The sequence below is a fragment of the Apostichopus japonicus genome, chromosome 1, assembly GCF_037975245.1.
Source record: "Apostichopus japonicus isolate 1M-3 chromosome 1, ASM3797524v1, whole genome shotgun sequence".
In the NCBI taxonomy this organism is placed as follows: domain Eukaryota; kingdom Metazoa; phylum Echinodermata; class Holothuroidea; order Aspidochirotida; family Stichopodidae; genus Apostichopus; species Apostichopus japonicus.
Window position 1 is genome coordinate 20,888,484 of NC_092561.1, and position 25,660 is coordinate 20,914,143.

Consider the following 25,660-nt stretch of genomic DNA (forward strand, 5'->3'; position numbering starts at 1 on the left):
CTTTCTGTTGATTGGACAATTCAAAAGTTCTGCTACTAACTTTCACCTCTACTTTAATATGTTGTATACTGCCTTTCAACAGCTGGTCAATGCTGCAATGCTACATGCTGTGCTAAATACCTCGACAGATAGGTCATCCTATTGTTCACCCCCCATGCAGTTTGATGCGCGACTTATCCAAGTAAACCTGACCGATAGAAGAATGCACCCATTTTTTTTTAATTGTCACTGCGCAGGACGATTCAACTATCAGCATCACCACGTGCCGTATATGTCAAACTTTACGATGCCTACATGTTACGCAAAGTCTAGAGTACATTGAAGTTTATTTTACGAGAAAATAAGGACATGCAGTCACATTTTTTTTTATTTCTCTCTACTGACTGACAGTTTCTAAAAGGCTTTGTGTTGCATTTTGGGAAAGCGTTTAACGTTTACAGGCAGGATACCCTGAGTTTGAAAGCTGTGACGGTTGAGCTCTGCAGGGAGCCACATTTACATCAGCATTTACATCAACATCTAAATCATCTGTTTTGAGTGCTGCAATAAAGTAGGTTAGTGTATGCATAGCAGAGACCACATGTGGGATCCATTTGCAACATATATGTAGAGTTTCCACTTATAAATACAGAGAATGCAGAGTAGAATTCTGCAGCACTTGGATAGGACAAAGGAGAGCTTACTCCTCTAACAGAGGGTGAAATGAGATGAAGGAGAGCTTACTCCTCTAACAGAGGGTGAAATGAGATGAAGGAGAGCTTACTCCTCTAACAGAGGGTGAAATGAGATGAAGGAGAGCTTACTCCTCTAACAGAGGGTGAAATGAGATGAAGGAGAACTTACTCCTCTAACAGAGGGTGAAATGAGATGAAGGAGAGCTTACTCCTCTAACAGAGGGTGAAATGAGATGAAGGAGAGCTCAAGAAATAGCAGAAACATTGAATCAAAATGAGAAGGAAAGTAGTACCACAGTCTAAGAGCAAATTAGAGCAAGAAAGAGTCATGTAGAGCAAGTACGAATAGGAAGAGTATGAAAGAGCAAGGAAGAGCAAGTACAGTACGAGCAAGGAGCAAGTGAGAGCAAGGAGCAAGGGAGAGCAACAAAGAGCAAGGAGCAAGGGAGAGCAACAAAGAGCAAGGAGCAAGGGAGAGCTAGAAAGAGAAAGGAAGAGCAAAACAGAGAAAGTAAGAGTAAGGAAAGCAATGAGGACTGAGGAGCAAGCAAGAGTAATTGATATTGATATATGAATTGTTAACATACATACAGTACTGGAGTATTACAGGTCTATTTTAATATTAATTCAATTGGTAAGTGAAAACAGGTACTGGAATAAAAGTCATTATATTAGTGCAATACTACACTAGTGTTAAAGTAAGTACAGTTCGTGCTATAAACTGCAGTGCAACCACATTATAATCCCTCTCAATCTGACAAAATGACAACACCAAGCAGCTTTCCCAAGCCCTGGCCGTTTGACGCATAGCCCAAATATGCAAAATGGAAGCTTCTGCAGAACAGGCTCATAACTTTTATGTAATCGCGTAGGAACCATCACAAATCGATGCCCTATCGAAACAATGTTCATTTGGACCAGCAATCAATCTGGGTCACTTTTGCCTCTCCACATAGCTACCGACCAATCAATCGACAGTGCTGACACGCTCAACAGACATAAATCCTTTGCATACCAAACGGCTCAGCCAGCGACTGGCGCATCGTAATTAATTGGTTTGCACTATGCCTTAACGCAGAGGTATTGTAAACCTCATAAATACTTAATAAGTCTATAGCTCTTTACGCAACGGCCTTTGTTTTAAAACCTTCTTGAAGTAGACATGTTGCAGATCCCTAAAGCTGGACATAAACTTGTACAATCATCAATGCACACTTACATCATGTTTAATGTATTGAAAGAGACAGAGGGATGTCACAAAGTGGGAACATTCCTCTCAGATGAGTAGGGACCCTTATCACCTTTACACTACATAACAAATCACTTTCTGGACACTCACCCATCCCCACTCTTCCCTACTCTTCCCCACTCCCAACCCTCCCCCACTCCCCACTGATACAGTACTACTGATGCATTACTACTGATGCAATCCTAATACAGTACTACTGATACAGTACTGATGCAGTACTACTGATGCAGCACTACTGATGCAATACTACTGCTATAGTACAACTGATACAGTTCTGATACAGTACCACTTACACAGTAAGTTACTGATGCATTACTACTGATGCAGTACTGATACAGTACTACTGATACAGTACAACTAGCACAGTACTACTACAGTAATACAGTACTACTAATACAGTACTACTAGTACAGTACTACTGATACAGTACTACTGATAGTTACTGATACAGTACTACTGATACAGTACTACTAGTACAGTACTGCTCATACAGTACTACTAGTACAGTACTACTAATATAGTACTACTAGTAGAGTACTACTGATACAGTACTACTAATGCATTACCACTGACGCAGTACTACTGATACAGTACTACTAATACAGTACTACTAATACAGTACTACTAGTACAGTACTATTGATACAGTACTACTGATGCATTACTACTGATACAGTAATACTAACGCAGTACTACTGATATAGTACTACTAGCACAGTACGACTAATACAATACTTCTAGTACAGTACGACTAATACAATACTACTAGTACAGTACTACTAGTACAGTACTACTAATACAGTGCTACTAGTACAGTACTGATAGAGTACTACTGATGCATTACTACTGATACAGTACTACTTATACAGTACTACTAGTACAGTAATATTACTAGTACAGTACTACTAGTACAGTATTACTAATACAGTACTACTGATACAGTACTACTAATACAGTACTACTAGTACAGTATTATTACTGATGCTGTATTATTATTATTACTGATTACTGATGCTGTACTGATACAGTACTACTGACACAGTACTACTGATACAGTACTACTAGTACAGTAATACTAGTACAGTAATATTACTAGTACAGTACTACTAGTACAGTATTACTAATACAGTACTACTGATACAGTACTACTAATACAGTACTACTAGTACAGTAATACTAGTACAGTAATATTACTAGGACAGTAATATTACTAGTACAGTATTACTAATACAGTACTACTGATACAGTACTACTAATACAGTACTACTAGTACAGTACTACTAATGCAGTACTACTGATACAGTACTACTAATACAGTACTACTAGTACAGTACTCAGTACTACTGATACAGTACTACTGATGCATTACTACTGATACAGTACTAGTACAGTACTACTAGTATAGTACTACTAGTACAGTATTACTGTACTAGTTGTACTGTACTAGTACAGTACTACTAGAACAGTATTACTAATACAGTACTACTGATACAGTACTACTAATACAGTACTACTAGTACAGTACTACTAATGCAGTACTACTGATACAGTACTAATACAGTACTACTAGAACAGTACTCAGTACTACTGATACAGTACTACTGATGCATTACTACTGATACAGTACTACTAGTACAGTACTACTAGTACAGTACTACTAGTACAGTATTACTGTACTAGTACAGTACTACTTATGTACAATTCAGACAGATCTGACTCTCCTAGTACATTATTATACAGTATTATCATGTGAGTTACTGTATAAGCTGTACAGGCCTAATTATATGTGGGTCAGCTCAGCTTGTAGGCGTTAACAACAAATGACCATGGCAATGCAATACTCTATGAAATATATATCACAGACACCCCAGGAAAATGTATGAACTTTTGAACTTGACCAAGTGCTCATTAATAAACAGCTGTTTTAATTCGAATGGAGGTCAACAAGCTTTAGTTTTTTATTCAAGAGTCTATTTTCGTTCTTTTTTTTTAATGAGGACATGATTAATTCAGTCCAAACTGCATTTATGTTTCATAATCATCTGCCAATGAAATTGTGGAAAAATCCTTAAAAAATACAACTTTTATCAATCTAAATTTAGATCTCCTTGGTGCAGTAGACAGTTTGAATGTGAAACTGAAACTGCAAATATGCAGTTTTGTAACTTAAAATATCCCAAACTAGGTAAAATAGTTGGCATCAACCTACATCACCGTGGTGATACTGAAATGAAACCAAGACAGTGGTAGGCCTATGAGCCAACGGAACATGAGTTTTACTGGCCCAAAGCTTGTGTTCTATTCACCATTGAACCTACTGTACACACAGTGTAGATATATTGTTAGTTTGCAACAATCCTTTAGAAAAAACAAATTTTCTGTTCAAGCAGACAAATATTAAGACCTGGTTGTCCTTAAAAATTGTTGTGATACTATATAAATTTTACTGATGAATGTCTTAATGTATACAGGTAAAGTACATTATAGCACAGTACACTTAAAGGGACTTAAGCTTGGACAGACAAAATTGCCATCTGGTCAGGAACTGGTTTGTGCTACTAGCCAACACATCAATATTAAAGTCCTAATATTATTCTAAACTTGTTTGAGAAGATTTTTACCTCACTGTTGTTGCTTTTATTATTTTCAAAGAAAAAAAAAAGTTTCAAGTGTGCAACTCTATGGCCCTAAAAGGTAACCATACAGTTAAATGCCGCGTTGAACACACTACTTGTAAAAAATTATACCGTACTGGATATAGATATGCACAATTAATATTGCAGAATTATTTGCATTTGCTGTGGTTTATGAAGTTCCAAGAATTCATCAATGGTATTTCATCAATGATCACATTAGTATTATTAACCAGGTACAGTATGTAACTCAGTCACTCAGGTTTGGCAGGGGTCCATGATACAATTGATCACATTAGTATTATTAACCAGGTACAGTAAGTAACTCAGTCACTCAGGTTTGGCAGGGGTCCATGATACAATTGATCACATTAGTATTATTAACCAGGTACAGTATGTAACTCAGTCACTCAGGTTTGGCAGGGGTCCATGATACAATTGATCACATTAGTATTATGGACCAGGTACAGTATGTAACTCAGTCACTCAGGTTTGGCAGGGGTCCATGATACAATTGATCACATTAGTATTATGGACCAGGTACAGTATGTAACTCAGTCACTCAGGTTTGGCAGGGGTCCATGATACAAATGATCACATTAGTAATATTAACCAGGTACAGTAAATAACTCAGTCACTCAGGTTTGGCAGGGGTCCATGATACAATTGATCACATTAGTATTATTAACCAGGTACAGTATGTAACTCAGCCACTCAGGTTTGGCAGGGGTCCATGATACAATTGATCACATTAGTATTATTAACCAGGTACAGTATGTAACTCAGTCACTCAGGTTTGGCAGGGGTCCATGATACAATTGATCACATTAGTATTATTAACCAGGTACAGTAAGTAACTCAGTCACTCAGGTTTGGCAGGGGTCCATGATACAATTGATCACATTAGTATTATTAACCAGGTACAGTATGTAACTCAGTCACTCAGGTTTGGCAGGGGTCCATGATACAATTGATCACATTAGTATTATTAACCAGGTACAGTAAGTAACTCAGTCACTCAGGTTTGGCAGGGGTCCATGATACAATTGATCACATTAGTATTATCATGGAGGTTACCTCCATGGTATTATTAACCAGGTACAGTAAGTAACTCAGTCACTCAGGTTTGGCAGGGGTCCATGATACAATTGATCACATTAGTATTATTAACCAGGTACAGTATGTAACTCAGTCACTGCTTTCTCAAGCTGACAGTACAATCAACAGTATGTAAGGTAGTGTTACAGTAGTTCATATTTTCTGCATTATTAATACAGTAGCTGTCACACATGTGCACTATGATACAATGCTAAATTGAGCCATAAAATCAGACCTGTTGACATCAATCTCTCACTACATCTTTATGAAAACAATTTTCTGTCAAATGACAAAAGTCTGCAAGCATTAGACTGATATGACAAAACTTCCCGTGGTTAAAGCTCATAATTGAAAGTCTCTCCCAAATATTAAAGTGACATTTCATCACAGCTATGGGACAACTTGAAGAGATTCTTCAAATTTCAATTCAGTTTTATTGTATCACTTAATGTCCCAGTTTCAAGTTCTTCACATTTTTTTTTGACAAATGGAAGAGGTATGTGTTGCTCTGATTCCACCCACTGCAGTTGTGTCCTCCTCCCCTTCCTCTATGTTGTACAGTTTATACACTGTATGTACACAATGTATGTTTACTGTGTCCATGTATGCAGGTCACTGACCGTTCCTTGTACGTCTCTGTACAGAAGAGTGCAACTCAATCCAAACACCTTCAATGTTTCAACCAATGCAGGAATAAACAACTGTCGATTGAAAGATTACAAATAGGATGGTGTACAAAGGTGATTAATATCACAATTTAAGTGTTGAGCTATTCTCTTAGAAGACAATGGTGAATCCAGAGTAAGTTTTGTCCAATTTGTTGCACACAGCATGAATGTAAATGTCCAGCCCTGAGGCAGGCAGCCTTCTTGTGTCTTGTTAATTAAGGATTATTGAAGACCACATTCTGATCTGAATCCTGACTATTTGCCTTTAAGCTTTTTAAAGTAGATTCTGTTCAATGCTTCCTACCTCATTTTCTAACTTCTCCTAAAACAAACCCCACTGCCACAGTAGAGGAAATTACAAGAATGGCATCACATGAGTGTCCGGATTAATGAGATAAAGAGCTTGTTGCTGAGCAAAATAGCAAACAATTTTTTTTTTTATAATACGATGAAAAGGATTGAAGAAATGGTTTTAAAAAAATTTGAGGTTGTATGTCATTGTTTATAAACAGACTTAAAGACCAACTATGGAGACTTTTCGATGAACATAAAATCCCACCATTTTTCATGTATGTAATCCTTAACTGACTCCAATTACATTGCTGTAATTAACTTTACCAATTTCGGACGTTAAATACGTGAAAAATGGGACGAAAAGTCAGCTTCTATTTCAGACATTCCTGAAACATTCCTAAGACATCAGGTGACCATGTGACGTCAACGTTTGTATACCTCACTCACAACTATACTTTTAGTGTGTAAAGTCGTATACTTGAGCTGCCAAAAACATTAACGATATTTCTCCTTTTTCCTCAAAATGCCACAATTCTGTGTTGTTGGAGGTTGCAGTTATACCTCATCCAACAAAAGCATCAGCTTTTTTAGATTTCCGAGTAAAAGAACCGACGTAAAACGCCGCAGACTTTGGATCAATTTTTTGAGATCCACGCGGAAAGATTTTTCAGCACCCGGAGTATCTCATGCCCATGAGTCCATATGCATGACCCTGCTTCTGTGTATGCTGCAAAAGTCTCATTCTGTGAAAATTATATACTGTCGATAGCTGTGTCGGACCATGGTCGGACATAGCTAATGTGAAATTGACCGTAAACACGCCCTGGACGTCCTTACATGTAACATTATATCACGCAATTGACAGTAATATATTTACTGTAAGAGATGACCGTATATATATACCGTGCCAAGGGTATAGCATTGTTAGTACATGTACGGTAGTTAGTTACAACTCTCGCCGGTGTTGGCTCACAGCATGTGTAAATAGCCATGTTAGGATTTATCTATTTCATTTGTTGTATTCCAGTATCGTGAGTTCGTGATACATGTGTAATATTGTCCGTTCTGTTTATTCCGACATCTGCATGTTCCAAGGAGTTGAATAAAAACGGTAGTATGTAGCGATCGGACGTTTTATTTCGTTAGTGACTGTCTTGTGATTGTGGGATGTTACTGGTCAAGGCCTGTTTCAACTAGACCTAACTCTATGGAATTACACAGAGTCACGGTAGTTTTTCGCCCAGGATTGAACAAGAAACGTGGATTAGGATATTCACTGCTAAATTTGTTTATTGACAGGATACTTTTTCTGTGTTTGTACTTTTGGATATTAAAACGAGTAAGTACTAAGTATATTGTACCGTACGGACCTATTGACGCTACGCTATGTAAAAGATGCCTCCATTTGAGTGGAAAGTTTGCTAATAAAATAAGCAATTTAACTAAAATTTCTGCTTATAATTGTCTTAAAACTTGTTGTTAACCTTCATGTGTTCTTGTTTTAAGCTAACAGCTTTTCAAACGCTCGAAACTGGAAGTCAAAAACAGTACAATTGTTCGCTATCTGTGTACAAACAGTGCCTATATCAGCGTTTGATTTTCGCGGTATACAAACTTTGACGTCACACGGTGACCAGAGGCTCCTTTGGGTCAATCTCTGTTTTCAGACATTCCAGAGGTTCATGTCACGTGACTACCCAAAATGTCCATTTTCGTGGTCGTTTTTTGATGGGTTATAGTGGGTTTTCGAAGATTATTATTTACACATGTTGATTATGGGTATGTAAACTCCTAAATTAATGGAAAATCTAAAAAAAAAAAATTGCCTCCATATTTGGTCTTTAATGAAACGTTAGCATTGACATGTTTAATAAACTGACAAGTGGATAACTAACAACCAAATTGGTGCAGAATATATGGTACATTTTATTAAGATGAAATGTTTTGTCAGTAGAAACTTCAGTATATTGAACAAAATGAGGTGACTACACTATCGCCAAACATATGTACAAATTCTTAACTCAATGCCCTTGAAACTGTTCACAAGATGTTGTGTTCCGTCACCCGGTCCTTGCCCCTGATTCCTAACAACGCTAGGACTCTAATACAAACACCAGGCTGTATGGACGCAGCGGGCATCGCTCGGCCTATGCATTGGACTCCCACTCGACTGACAAACAGGCTCTGATGGAAAAGTCTGTTAATGTTAACAGAGGGAACTTTGGCATATTCATCAAGATCATTGTTCCCATGGGTGCCGGTTGCCCAGGAAGGATGTTTCGTTAATAACTCGTTAATATCTCTGTCGTGGCGTTGTGTTCTAGTCGAAGACACAAATGCACATGCTGTGTGCTGGGGGAGAGAGCATTAGTACCATGCAAACGTGAGACACAGGGAGAACAAATAAAAGAAGGATTGGACAGTATCAGGGTATACAGATACACAGCCCAATGGAATGTGTGGAATGAGAAGCACTTCTCAATAGGACAGCACCGTACATCGTATACTGTATCCATTAGTACATCCCTACACTACACCTGAAGTATACAGTATGCACTGTGGATGGGTTGAGGTTTAGTTGCATATATCTATAATATAGTGTCAGTATATAACATACTGTAGATGCACATCCATTACATTAGTACATCCATTAGTACATCCCTACACTACATTAGTACATCACTACACCTGAAGTATACAGTATGCACTGTGGATGGGTTGAGGTTTAGTTGCATATATCTATAATATAGTGTCAGTATATAACATACTGTAGATGCACATCTTACATTAGTACATCCATTAGTACATCCCTACACTACATTAGTACATCCCTACACTACACCTGAAGTATACAGTATGCACTGTGGATGGGTTGAGGTTTAGTTGCATATATCTATAATATAGTGTCAGTATACACTGTAGATGCACAGAAAGTATGATATACTGCATACATCTACAACAAGTGCACCCCTCCCCCACCCCTCCCTTTTCCTTTCTTTTCTTCATTCAGCTGTCCATATAATCTTTTCTTTAAGCAGGTCAAAAACTTTCAAAGATCCATAACTTGCATTTTTGCAATGCAACAAGGGTCTGTTGGAGGACAGTCCTGTACTTACTGGGCAGTGTGTGAATAACACCTCAATGTCAATTATGCATGTAAAATGCTGCACGTACAGGCACTGTTAGCAGGTACAGTGAGTCTGTCCATAGTGATTCATGTTGCCGGTGAGCACAACATGTACACTATCCTAATGTAATTCATTAGTGCAGTGTTGTTGATGTTGTGTGCACAGAGCTGTTGATATGTTAAGAGCAGGTTGAGTGTGCATGCATGCGAAACGTACAGTAGGAGCTCAACAGTTGAAAACAGGTCTGAATGTACAAAAGAACATTCCACAAACTATTTTGTGACTCGTACTATAGCCTAGCTCAAGAGTGCCCTGTTGCTCAGTATGCTATTAAAAGAGTAATTTATTAGTTCTGTTAAATACTACATTGCACACGTTTAGCAGCACGGTATGAAAAAAAAAATGAACTAAGTTGATACACATTAGTATAGCAGCAGTCAAACTAAGTGTTCAAAGAATGTTCACTACTTCTTAATATTTATAACCACAATTGATCCACAACACTCAATAGCTGCACTAGTAATTATGCAAATTGTTTACATAAATGATTCCCTTCATGAGCAATGCATTAATGATAACATATCATTTTTAAAACAAATTTGGAACATTTTGTAGCTCATCTCTAGAGACTAAATTTGTAAATTACAAGGGTAAGTACTCGAACATGATGCAGCACAGTAAAAAAACAACACTCTCATGTACAGGACTTATAGCTATTTTAAAGCAGCATTTTGCGTCCTCGACTATGATTTTTTTTTCAACCTCACTGACTCCACTATGCCATAACGACATACATAACTAGCTTATCTATTTATATTTTACTTCAAATGGTGGCATAAAAGTCGAAAAAATTGCAACTTTCAACTTTGTTGTTCTCCAGGATATTTTCCGTTGGGAACCCAATAAACCTCGCCCATAATATGAATATTTAAACACTACGAACGTCATTGACAGATACGTAATATAACACCACGCTTGATTTGTGTACAGTCTATATGGCAGTTCTACCAGTGAGTTGCATAACATCTCCCTGGTTGTACCAACGCAAAGTCTTGAATCTATTTTTAGCAACGGCTCATAACTAAACCTGCATCTCTGATTGGTTGAATTCAAACTAGTGGGTTTGGGAACTGAATGCGATTAATTTTGTAAGTGGAATACTCGCCAATTTACGTTTTTGGCAGGGAAAAACTTTGCCAATATCTTTATTTGCTGTTTTGTGATTTGATGTATGTAAAAAACTCGATGGACATGTCAAAAAAGTAGAAAACGGCGACCAAACGCAAAATGCTCATGAATAAACATACTATTCACTGATTGGTGGAATTCAAACTAGTGGATTTGGAGATATGAAAACTTTGTCGAGGACACTTTTTACTCGTTATCGACATAAATCGTTAATTACTCGCTAATTAACGCTCTTGGCAGGATGAAACTTGGATGGTATCTTAGTTTGCTGTTTTATGATTGATACATGTAAAAAAATCGATGCACATGTTAAAAAGATGGAACAAAGCGACACAACGCAAAATGCTGCTTTAATGTTTTTATTGTAAAACTGTAAAATATGGTATTTGGGGAACTCTAGCCCACACACTCTTCAGAAAATGTTTCAAACCTTTCGATCCAAGGTTAAAATTATGAAGTGAATAATAGAGCACAACAATAGCTAAATTATTGTGATCAATCTATAGAAATGGCAATTATGACATCACAATGCACAATGCATTTCTGTACAGTACATTTTATGTGGCATGTTCCAATTGTAATACAGACCTGATGGTTAAAAGTTTCTGCTCACTTTAGCCATTAAAAGAAAACACACATGTTCTAAATTTGCAGCACCCAAAAGTAGACCATTTTCACCTTAAACTTTTAAGTAATTCTGATCTTCCAAATGTTGTTTGCAATTTTACCAAATTTAACTGAGTATTACTCTTGAAAATAAGATCACAACTTGAAATCAAACTGAGATAATTTCCTAGACTTTTTTCAAATGTTCAGGAGTACAACTAAAAGACTCTAAGCATGAGTATAAGAAATGACATCTAGCACTAGTAGTAGATACATACTGTACATAGCTAGATTTTCTAAGCTAGATTTTCAAACTGTTCATCTGGGGAAGTATAAATCACAGAGCAAATCCAGCAGCCTACTCGGGCTGGTACTTGTACAAGGACACATACTGTAGTAACTATGCTTGCATCAGCCTACTCGGGCTGGTACTTGTACAAGGACACATACTGTAGTAACTATGCTTGCATCAGCCTACTCGGGCTGGTACTTGTACAAGGACACATACTGTAGTAACTATGCTTGCATCAGCCTACTCGGGCTGGTACTTGTACAAGGACACATACTGTAGTAACTATGCTTGCATCAGCCTACTCGGGCTGGTACTTGTACAAGGACACATACTGTAGTAACTATGCTTGCATCAGCCTACTCGGGCTGGTACTTGTACAAGGACACATACTGTAGTAACTATGCTTGCATCAGCCTACTCGGGCTGGTACTTGTACAAGGACACATACTGTAGTAACTATGCTTGCATAGTCATGACTAAGAAATAGTTGGGAGTCTTCCAAAAGCCAGCTGTGCCTCTGAGCATGAAATGAAAATTTTGCAAAGAAGATTTTCAAAATGCCAAACTGGAATAGTATTTATGAGCAAATCTCCAAATCCACAAGGGCTGGTACTAGGAGGACATAGCTTTGCTTCAAAATTCCTGAGTAGGAGCTAGTTGGGAGACTTTTGAAAGCACTGTTTACACCGTAGGACACAAATAAGTCCTGCCACTGTTTGTAAACATGACTTCTCTTTGAAGCTTGCCTCCCCCCCAATAATAACTGTATTTGCCTCCCCCCAATAATAACTGTATTTGCCTCCCCCCCAATAATAACTGTATTTGCCTCCCCCCCAATAATAACTGTATTTGCCTCCCCCCCAATAATAACTGTATTTGCCTCCCCCCCCCAATAATAACTGTATTTGCCCCCCCCCCCCAATAATAACTGTATTTGCCTCCCCCCAATAATAACTGTATTTGCCTCCCCCCCAATAATAACTGTATTTGCCCCCCCAATAATAACTGTATTTGCCTCCCCCCCCAATAATAACTGTATTTGCCTCCCCCCCAATAATAACTGTATTTGCCTCCCCCCCAATAATAACTGTATTTGCCTCCCCCCCAATAATAACTGTATTTGCCCCCCAATAATAACTGTATTTGCCCCCCCAATAATAACTGTATTTGCCTCCCCCCCAATAATAACTGTATTTGCCTCCCCCCCAATAATAACTGTATTTGCCTCCCCCCCAATAATAACTGTATTTGCCCCCCCCAATAATAACTGTATTTGCCTCCCCCCCAATAATAACTGTATTTGCCTCCCCCCCAATAATAACTGTATTTGCCTCCCCCCCAATAATAACTGTATTTGCCTCCCCCCAATAATAACTGTATTTGCCCCCCCAATAATAACTGTATTTGCCCCCCCAATAATAACTGTATTTGCCTCCCCCCCAATAATAACTGTATTTGCCTCCCCCCCAATAATAACTGTATTTGCCTCCCCCCAATAATAACTGTATTTGCCTCCCCCCTCCCCCCCCTCCCCCCAATAATAACTGTATTTGCCCCCCCAATAATAACTGTATTTGCCCCCCCCAATAATAACTGTATTTGCCTCCCCCCCAATAATAACTGTATTTGCCTCCCCCCTCCCCCCCCCTCCCCCCAATAATAACTGTATTTGCCCCCCCCAATAATAACTGTATTTGCCCCCCAATAATAACTGTATTTGCCTCCCCCCCAATAATAACTGTATTTGCCTCCCCCTCCCCCCCAATAATAACTGTATTTGCCTCCCCCCAATAATAACTGTATTTGCCTCCCCCCTCCCCCCTCCCCCCAATAATAACTGTATTTGCCTCCCCCCCTCCCCCCAATAATAACTGTATTTGCCCCCCCCCAATAATAACTGTATTTGCCCCCCCCAATAATAACTGTATTTGCCTCCCCCCCAATAATAACTGTATTTGCCTCCCCCCTCCCCCCAATAATAACTGTATTTGCCCCCCCCCCAATAATAACTGTATTTGCCCCCCCCCCCAATAATAACTGTATTTGCCTCCCCCCCAATAATAACTGTATTTGCCTCCCCCCTCCCCCCCCAATAATAACTGTATTTGCCTCCCCCCAATAATAACTGTATTTGCCTCCCCCCTCCCCCCTCCCCCCAATAATAACTGTATTTGCCTCCCCCCTCCCCCCTCCCCCTCCCCCCAATAATAACTGTATTTGCCTCCCCCCTCCCCCCAATAATAACTGTATTTGCCCCCCCCCCAATAATAACTGTATTTGCCCCCCCCCCCAATAATAACTGTATTTGCCTCCCCCCGAATAATAACTGTATTTGCCTCCCCCCTCCCCCCCCCCAATAATAACTGTATTTGCCTCCCCCCAATAATAACTGTATTTGCCTCCCCCCCTCCCCCCTCCCCCCAATAATAACTGTATTTGCCTCCCCCCTCCCCCCTCCCCCTCCCCCCCAATAATAACTGTATTTGCCCCCCCCCTCCCCCCAATAATAACTGTATTTGCCTCCCCCCTCCCCCCCCCAATAATAACTGTATTTGCCTCCCCCCAATAATAACTGTATTTGCCTCCCCCCCTCCCCCCTCCCCCCAATAATAACTGTATTTGCCTCCCCCCTCCCCCCTCCCCCTCCCCCCCAATAATAACTGTATTTGCCTTTGGCATCTTTACAAGCTACCTGATACTTTTACTGATCACAAAATCAGATATTGAAGATTTGTCTTCTGGCAAACGGTTTGATTGTAAATAAGTAAGATTGCAACTTGAGATGAATTACTGTGCATGCATGTATACATGTGCGGTTGGTACTCATTATAGACTATGCATGCTATATAAACATGTACAGTATATGCAGGCTATATAAACATGTACCGTATGCTATATAAACGTACAGTATGCATGCTATATAAACATGTACAATGCATACTATATAAACATGTACAGTATATGCATGCTATATAAACATGTACAGTATATGCATGCTATATAAACATGTACAGTATGCATGCTATATATACATGTACAGTATGCATGATATATAAACTTGTACAATGTATGCTATATAAACATGTACAGTATGCATGATATATAAACATGTACAGTATGCATGCTATATAAACATGTACAGCATGCATGCTATATAAACATGTACAGTATGCATGATATATAAACTTGTACAATGTATGCTATATAAACATGTACAGCATGCATGCTATATAAACATGTACAGTATGCATGATATATAAACTTGTACAATGCATGCTATATAAACATGTACAGCATGCATGCTATAAAATGTACAGTATGCAAGATATATAAACTTGTACAATGTATGCTATATAAACATGTACAGCATGCATGCTATATAAACATGTACAGCATGCATGCTATATAAACATGTACAGTATGCATGATATATAAACATGTACAGCATGCATGCTATAAACATGTACAGTATGCAAGATATATAAACTTGTACAATGTATGCTATATAAACATGTACAGCATGCATGCTATATAAACATGTACAGTATGCATGATATATAAACATGTACAGCATGCATGCTATAAACATGTACCGTATGGACACTATATAAACATGTACAGTATGCATGCTATATAAACATGTACAGTATGCATGATATATAAACTTGTACAATGCATGCTATATAAACATGTACAGCATGCATGCTATATAAACATGTACAGCATGCATGATATATAAACTTGTACAATGCATGCTATATAAACATGTACAGTATGCATGATATATAAACATGTACAGCATGCATGCTATATAAACATGTACAGTATGCATGATATATAAACATGTACAGCATGCATGCTATATAAACATGTACAGTATGCATGATATATAAACATGTACAGCATGCATGCTATAAACATGTACCATATGGACACTATATAAACATGTACAGTATGCATGCTATATAAACATGTACAGTATGCATGATATATAAACTTGTACAATGCATGCTATATAAACATACATGTACAGTATGCATGATATATAAACATGTACAGCATGCATGCTATAAACATGTACCGTATGCACACTATATAAACATGTACAGTATGCATGCTATATAAACATGTACAGTATAGCATGCAGAAATCTATGATGGATTAATTGATACAGTAACCATCACAAATTATGGAATTTATGATGAAACAAATCAACACAATATTATTAGCCCCAATCACTGCAACAGTAATTGTCACATAGTAATTGCTATATGTATACAGTACACTAACAGGATAGGGAACAATTTTAGAGTTCACATCATGTGTAGCACTGATTTTTTCTCTCATTAAATACTATAGGTTTCTGTGTAGAAAATTGCTGCGTACATCTTTACACTCGTATACGTAGAACTTGACCATGTTATATAGCATTTTGTGATCAATTATTCCTGAACATTATGTTAATGGTCAGCCCCCTCCCTTCCCCAAATATGCTAGGAAGTTAAATTTTGGTTACACACGCTCATGCAGCTTACTGCCACTCCAAAGGTAGTTTATAAACACTGAGGGTACAGTACTGAATTATCCTCAACAATCCTAGGACTAACTTGAAGGATCAAAGCCTTTAGGAAGTTACTTTTGAAGATAACTTCGAGCTATTTTTGTTAACATGTAAACATTTACGGCCAATATGACAACTGACAACCTTGAAAGGCACTACGATCCTAATCCAAAATCCATGACCATCAAAGTTCTGCTTGACTTGAAATTAATACTATAAAAGTTTGTTTTTATCTCAGTGACTTTAGATCTTTAATAAAACTTCTGTTACTTTCTAAAACTGTCATTGTGAGTACACTGGCGAGTAAGATGGATAATTTTACAATGAATATAAATAATTTAATTATGTAAATAAGACAAACCTACCAGCCAGCTTGTAGCAATACCTGCTATATACAGGTGAAGTCAACTCAAGCCTGGACTGTATTGTTTACCTACCTCACAGAAACTTTATGATCTCATTACAAAATGTCAAGTACGCACCAACTTGCTACCATTGAATGCAAAACCACTCCATTGGTTGATAAGTCAATCTTAAGTCAAAGTGCCTGCCAGCCAGTTATTGTCTTGTTTTGGTTTCTGTCTTTTGTGTTGTTGTTTGTTTTATTTGTTGTTGTTTTGTTTTGTTTTCTATCTTTTTTCTCTTTCTTCCTTTCTTTCTGTCTTTCTTCCTTTCTTTCTCTTTGCTCTTTTTTATTTTTAAACTGAACTCGTAAACTTTCCAGCTGTTGTTCACTATACAACTTTACACTATTCATGTACATTAACTTCCTGCTTTGGCATCCACACTGTGAGTACCAGTACAACCCATAAGGTTACAGAGCTGCAAGCTTGGTTGGAGAACAGTTCTGCATGTATATACTGTACAGTATATACAGTAAAAGGACTTTAAAGCTGTTTCAACCTTTAGGTTTCTTTCAAATTCTGGAAAGAAACTGAACCATAAAAACAGGTTGCCATTTAAATATGCATGCCTAGAAACTTGTGTCATTTTCTAACATTTACAGCAATCTTTGCAAGTACACACAGAAACCGCTACTCATAAGTATGCCAAACCATTGTACCTCATCACTAATCCAGATATTGTACCACATCAGTGAGCCCTATATATCATTGCCTCATCACTACTCCAGATATTGTACCTCATCAGCCTATCACTGTGCCTCATCACTAATCCAGATATTGTACCACATCAGTGAGCCATATAAACCACATCATTAATCCAGATATTGTACCTCATTGATGAGTTAGCCACTTCCCTGCTCATAACTAATCCAGATATTGTACCTCATCAGCCTATCACTGTGCCTCATCACTAATCCAGTAATTGTACCTCATCAGTGAGCCCTTTCACTGTACCTCATCACTAATCCAGTTATTGCACCTCATCAGTAAGCCATTTCACTGCTCATAACTAATCCAGATATTGTACCTCATCAGCCTATCATCGTGCCTCATCACTAATCCAGATATTGTACCTCATCAGCCTATCACTGTGCCTCATCACTAATCCAGTTATTGTACCTCATCAGTTAGCCATTTCACTGCTCAAAACTAATCCAGATATTGTTCCTCATCAGCCTATCACTGTGCCTCATCACTAATCCAGTTATTGTACCTCATCAGTTAGCCATTTCCCTGCTCATAACTAATCCTGATATTGTACCTCATCAGCCTATCACTGTGCCCCATCACTAATCCAGTTACTGTACGTCATCAGTGAGCCATATAAACCTAATCACTAATCCAGTTATTGTACCTCATTGATGAGTTAGCCACTTCCCTGCTCATAACTAATCCAGATATTGTACCTCATCAGCCTATCATCGTGCCTCATCACTAATCCAGTTATTGTACCTCATCAGTGAGCCCTTTCACTGTATCTCATCACTAATCCAGTTATTGCACCTCATCAGTAAGCCATTTCACTCCTCATAACTAATCCAAATATTGTACCTCATCAGCCTATCACTGTGCCTCATAACTAATCCAGATATTGTACCTCATCAGCCTATCACTGTGCCTCATCACTAATCCAGTTATTGTACCTCATCAGTTAGCCATTTTCCTGCTCATAACTAATCCAGATATTGTACCTCATCAGCCTATCACTGTGCCTCATCACTAATCCAGTTATTGTACCTCATCAGTGAGCTCTTTCACTGCTCATAACTAATCCAGATATTGTACCTCATCAGCCTATCACTGTGCCTCATCACTAATCCAGTTACTGTATGTCATCAGTGAGCCCTATCATTGTGTCTTGTCACTACTCCAGATATTGAACCTCATCAGCCTATCACTGTGCCTCATCACTAATCCAGTTACTGTATGTCATCAGTGAGCCCTATCATTGTGTCTTGTCACTACTCCAGATATTGCACCTCATCAGCCTATGAGCCTAGCGTTATTATACCTCATCAGCGAGCCCAATACCCTGACCAATCCTCCACCCTGGGAATCCATTAATTCCAAGGGGCCTGAACCAACAGCCACAGCCTACAAACCTAACCTGCAGACTGTAATCCAATGATATCACAACAGTCACTTTCTTAGGGGAAATTCCAGCTAAGAATGGTATGCATATCATACACTGTATTAGTCTTCCCATGGGGCTTGCATTCCTCAGTACTATGACATCATACTCTGACAAGGTTTACACTTTGTTATTTATTACTGTGTACTGTCTGTTGCAGTTGGTTAATCCGTACAGTGGCACTGCATGCTGTAAGCTGCATTCCACAGTACAGTACTCTCTGTGTGGGCTCTGTAGCCTACTGCAATAAAACCATGTATGCAAGGGGGTTGCACAGGCTAGGCCAGTATAGATGTTCATATAGTATTTCTACTTAGTGAGTCTGTTAATTGTTCGCATATTTTATTTCTATGGAAGGTAAAAACTTCCAGCAAATTATAAGCTTGATTCAAGAGGGATTTTAAAAGTTACTGTAACAAATAAACAGATACTTAACAGACATTTTAGTACAAGTTTCAACAGCATGAGTATGACTATTGTACGTGTGTATAATTCCCCTTAAGTACAAGGCTCTAAGCACAAGTACAAGCTTACAAATTTTGCATTAAGTTAGCTCGGACTATACTACTATTGGAAATTCCCCTAGTACAGATAAGAGCACAAATCCCCATTGATGAGTACTCACAGGGAAATATAAGTAACTGCCAGAATACAAACTTGTCCTGCCTCACTCGTCACATGGATGAGTACTCACAGGGAAATATAAGTAACTGCCAGAATACAAACTTGTCCTGCCTCACTCGTCAATTGCTTCAAGTCTGCAAAATAGTTTTAGACACAATTCAACTTGACTTCAGCGACCTCAGTTCTGTATAATTAGATCCTCAGACATGTTACTTCCACTGTATGGTATATCCATAGATACATTAATACTGTACTACTACTACACCACTGCTGTACTTATTGCACATGAGAACTAACAACAACTTTACCCTTGATAGAATCGCAACAGTTAGCTGACCAGGACGTCCACCGATGTATTTCTATAATTCATTAATTAGTAAATTCATAGATTAATAGGAAAAAAATCATAAATTTATGACTTTTACAAATCAGTATAAATGATCAGATAAACATTGAGAGCAACTCAAGGAATTCATTCACTATTCAAAACAGCCTTTTTCCCTTTCCTTTGGGGGAGGGGGGTGGGGGAGGGAGGGTGAATTTGTTTTCTTACAGAAGCCTTCATTCTCATATATCTACTAACAAACAAAGCGCAAAGTCCACATGTACCTAGAAATATCATTTAGCTAATTATTGGACAAACAATGATTTAAAATTGATTGGTTCTATAATTTTTACATGAGAAAATCAAAAGTTGGGTTTCAGACTGAGCAAAGAGCAAACCATTTATTATAAATTTGGAACAAACTGAAAACATGACAATTTACTGTTTATACTTGTTCTTCAAAGTTGCTTAATTTCCAGCACTTCCATCAATTATTGATGACAACCAAAAAGAACAAATATCACAGAGTACTGTTACAGTATGTCGTTTGAGTCTTTTACATTTTTGCGTTACCGACAGTCTCTAACTGTAATTCTATGGTAAGTTGTGTCCAGTTACATACATATATATTGCACAGACTATACACAAGACTCAAGGGAATTATTAGCATGTACATGCCAACTCCTATGGTTTGCTGTGAGACTCAGTTTTATCATGTCCTCTTTCATTGGGATCTCCAAAACTCACAAAACCAAACCTTAAACCAGTCAAAAGATAAGAAAATCAGATTCATGTGTTTGGAGTCATCGATTATTCCAAGTTGTTGTTTTAAGGTCAAAACAATGGGTTTTATTTGACTGTAAAATCACCAGGTTGTGGGGGATTACACACTTTGCAGGAGGGGCTGGCAAATTGTCTGTATTGGTCTAGAATCTAAATGCATGAATGATATCACTCGACATAAACCACAAAAAGTGGTTTTAGAGAATAATTTAGTGCGTAAATCTCACATACCAATCTATGAGTTAAAATGATGACAAAGTATTAAAAACACTAAGATTCTGTGTGCAAAAAGCTGCTTGCTGTACCTTGGCAGTGCATCACACTTTAAATGACCAATTTTGCATTGCAATATTTTGCTATGCAATGCCAGATAAATGATTTCCTGAGGTTCAGAGTGATCCAATTGAAATTGCAGATTTGTAAAACGAATTAGAGGTACAGTAGTAAGAACATGACGAGTGGGAATGAATGGACTGAACAGAAGGGGAGGGGGGAGGGGGACAGAGAGAAGAGGAACAAGTGGGGAGTCCTGACCGAAGGTGAACAATGAGAGATTGGGGGCATGTAAAAGTCTTGTACACCAAATTCACCTACAGTATGAGGGCTTGAACAAGTCCCAGGGAATTACAGATAATGAATCTTTCAATAGCCCTAAAAGCATTGACAGGCGATCAAGATCAGTCAACATCACATGACAAAAACCAGCTGAAATTAACGACTATCGATTCTAAAAAGCCTACGACATATCACTGTCAAAAGTCAAATTTTCAGCAATGCTGCATGGACGATCAAAGCGTCAATTAAAAAGGTCGGAGCTCCGTAGTAAAGTAGAACGGGACAATAAACCTTTAACATAAATACCTAGAGCAAACACTTGACTGTCACTTTTCATTATTCGTTTGTTAGAAAATTCATTTGAAGTTATTTCTTGCGACTATGAAAGTGGTATAAATCACAGACAACGATCATACGAGTAGCTCGGAGGCTATGAGTCGACGTGATCACGCAAACTTTCTGGTAACTTGGCCTCGTGCGATGACAATTCAAACAGTATCGGAACCATCGTGCCGATGCCAGTGACATTTCTATGCGCACAGTCAATGAGCTCGAAGAAAGAAAAAAATCTGAAATTTATGTGGTATGCATACTACTGAACTTTGCCTTCTTCTCAACATTCAACCCAAAGCATTCATGTGCTTCTCATTAAAACCATTCCATCACTTAGAAGATACAAAGTAACATGAAACATAAATACATACATGTGCAGAATAACATTTATGTATTTTTATGTGCATTATTCATTATTTTCAAGATCAATGTCTGCAAATATTTTCATTGTAGGGGTTTCATGAACAGAAAGTTCTCTGTCTGGGTTTACCCACAGGTTAAAAGTCTAAATGCTTCCATATTCATCAAGTACTTTGTTGATTTTTCTATAACAGCACATCCTAACATGCACATACATACTTTAGAGTGCAATATTTTTTTATTCTAGCTAAGAACAGGAAACAAAGACATTTTACTTCACAAAACTTTGAAATTCCACTTAGCCCCCAAAACACTTGGAGATTTTTGTACTTTTTATTGCTTGCAAGACTCCCCAAATGGATCACTTCATCATGTATCTTCAACAGAAGTGTTAAAGACCTAAGTAGAATCCTGAAAAAATCACTTGTTACTGTAGTCTTACAAAGAGTGCATCAGGACCAAAACATTAGGCTTAAAACCTGGAAGCCTTTTACAACCCCAAAGTAATGTAAAATATTCAATTTTCACAAAATATCCTTCGTTACAATGCTACAGTTCATTAACATGGTAACTACGAGCAGTGTCACTAGGCAAAAGTAAAGTTCTACTTCGATCATCTCATGGGAAGGGAAGATCAAGAAGAACGGAATGATTTAATAACACATGACTTTAACATGGCTGGGCCAGAGTCACACAAAGTTATAATCCAACTTAACTTGAAAGGTAACTTGAACAGTACAACTTTTGGTGATAGATAACATGTGTAGACAACTCCATGGAAGGTACGGAAATTTCTACTAACTGTCCACTATCAGCATGAGACTACAGTTTAAGAAAATCGCACACTGTAGATTCTTTTCAAACGTCAGAAAATCATGTCTGTATAGGATTCTAAATCCCCTTGCTTGACCGATGAATGAAATGGAGTTGAGACCACCCGACCGTGACAGAATGAAAAGGGAAATTGAGTCACTCACAACAGTGAGCCCTGCCTAGAATTAACTGGATGAATGGAAACCACAATTGTAAGGATGTGGCTGTGATGGACTGACAGTATAAACTATTTGTACAATTCACCTAGACTGAAATACTCAACCACAACTATTGGTGCCATACAGTAAAACTAATGTTCACTTGTGCACTGCACCTCCCTCCCCCATACTGTTCATTTGTGGGGTGGTGATGGGTCCGTTTTTTTAATTTCAATAATGGTTGTTACAGTACTTAGTAAGAGTATGTTCACTTCTGCACTCCATCCTCCCCCTCCTCCCCCCCCCCCTCCACCGATACTGTACAGTTATGGGGTGGTGATGGATCCATAATGTTTATTTCAATGATGGTTGTTGGGAGCACCTTTTTGCTTTGAAGCGCATAGTTTTTAAAGTCACATTATGCAAGCCATTATATCAGTAATGAACTATCCTTTTTTGTTAATCACACAATCATGATCATGTACTTCTTTTTTCTTTCTCATCTCTTTTGGGGGGGTGTGGGGGAAAAATATCCTGGCCACAGATAGATCAACTTCAACAACCTAAGAGAACACAATTATAAGAAAACAAAGCAAAAGAATACCAAAGAGAGGATTACAGGTTAAGTAAAACTATTTGTAATCAGTGGGCTTTTTACTGAGTGATTGCAGAGGTCGGATACTATACAGGCTCAGTACTTTTATCTATATATATTATAGATATATGTATAAACACACTATTCCATTGGTTGCAACTCATTTCAAGTTTCACACCCACATTGAGTTCTCTTCACTATGGCGATCATCAGGTTGCCTTGCTACTAAGCTTGCACGGTTTCGAAAATAAATTCAAGAAATGTTACTGGCTTCATGACTCTCTTTTTAATACACACGTTAACTAAACTGAAGTAAAAATGTCAAAAAGAAATGTGTTAGTGAAATGTTTTCTTAAAGTTTTAACATCACGTACACGTATTGTTTGTCTTGTGTTTACTGTACTTCACATAGTTCAAATTCATTTTCAGAAAAAAAAATTGTCCCTACTGTTACTGTTACTTGTCATTTAGCCTTTGAAGATCCTGCTAGGATCGAAACGTCAGGCCAACTTACTTTTACACATTCAGAAAAAAATCACGGTCATCCCGATCACCTGATGGTCTCGTCAGCTAGAAAACTACTCTGATAATGACAGTACAAGTAAATATTTACTTACTATTGTCTAAGAATTTCTGTTAACTAAGGAAGGAGTTGCTCGGTTGGTTGCTTGCTGTTTAACCAGCTAATGATGATAAAATAGAATTCGTTGGTTAACACAAACATTTTTTGCCCCAAATGGATAATCTTCCTAAACATCTATGTTATTGTAATACCCTTCCGAGAAACTACAATCAATTGCGCTACCCCATATCCACGCTATTAAGATGTTACATTTTCGGAAATTAGGGCCGAGCGTAAACCCCATTATGACCAATTGGAGATCGTAAAAAAAAATAGCTTTACAATATGATTGGAATATATTCAGTAGTGGCTGACAAAGTGTTCGAAGGTACCAAATTGTACGAGGATCTAGCCATGTTCGCAGGTGGTGTCTTGGCGGTAAAATAAATTTCTTTTCAAGGAGTGAAGAGAATTTAGCGTCTACACTTTCAAGTACAAGTTGAAAATATCCCTCGCAAAAGTGTTACAGTTTGAAACATGTGTTCATCAACGTAAACGAAAAACCAACTGAGAGATGCCTTGTCTGATAACTGATAAGAAAATTAAATCTAATTAGCATACAAAGAAGAATTGTCCAACAGCAACATCTGTAATTTCCAGCCATGTATGCAACATTTTTACTCCTTTAATATTCCTTTACTCAAGCCTGACGCCAGGTGTACAGTATCTTGTGAATATTGGGACTGGGATTGGTCTAATGTTACTCTGTTGTTCAACTCACAGAGCCCTGCTTAAATGTTTTCTCACTGCAAGGCCTGTGTTCTGGGCCAGCTGCCTACGCGGCTGTACATGTCGTATGGTATTGTGGATTGTGCAATGTACCTTTCAAGTTTATCAATCATTTTTTGAACACGAACTGTGCTCAATGGGTTTGAAAAGATTTTCTCCATATTCTCTACTGTTAAATTGAAGTTAAATAATAAGAACAAAATAAATAGGACAAACACGTTGGATATAACAATTTATTTTGAACTGCATCTCGTCATTTGAGTGTGTACTTCTCACAACTACTAACATTGGCCACCAAGGTCAGTTCAATACTACAAGGTCACCTAACTGATTCATGCATATTAGGGCTGCATAGCCTAATGTTAGGCCTAGCTATCCACCCTCAAGTACTGGGAATGGCGTGTGCCGATCATAGCTGACAATGTCGTCTAGCAGAAAAGGTTTCTCTTGTTGCAATTTACTTTCATATTGCAAAAAGAACGGTAAATCGGGGAAACCAAAGTCAAAAAATGATGGATGGAAGCTTGAACTTTGTTTTTTCCACTATTTGCAATTCACATTTTGTTTTTTTTTTCGGTTTTTCAGTTTTTAGGTTTTCTTAAAATAAAAAATAGTACCGAAATTTGGTAGGAAAAAAACAATTTCGGTACTAAAACTTGTTTACCGTGCAAGCCTACTTGCTACATGTCTATTAAACCACATGATAGAGCTGCATGGAGTGGGGTGAAATCCTTATGGTACCCAGTTTCCATCCTGTCCCCCCGCCCATTCCCAATATATTGATCCTCTGTACACACTAATCACCCGTATAGACCCTACCTACACCCTTTTTTCTCAC

The 25,660-nt window shown here is 38.0% G+C and overlaps 1 protein-coding gene and 1 long non-coding RNA gene across 19 annotated transcripts in view; both read right to left on the bottom strand.

The window, feature by feature from the left end:
• Positions 1-25,660, bottom strand: part of LOC139971165 (protein phosphatase 1 regulatory subunit 12A-like) — a 142,375-nt gene that overhangs the window by 111,372 nt on the left and 5,343 nt on the right. The gene's annotated exons all lie outside the window — the stretch shown is intronic.
• LOC139971289 (uncharacterized) lies at positions 16,948-25,654 on the bottom strand. Its single transcript, XR_011794352.1, has 2 exons — positions 18,580-25,654; positions 16,948-18,391 (listed from the first exon to the last, which is right to left on the bottom strand). It is a non-coding gene; the product is annotated as an uncharacterized lncRNA (long non-coding RNA).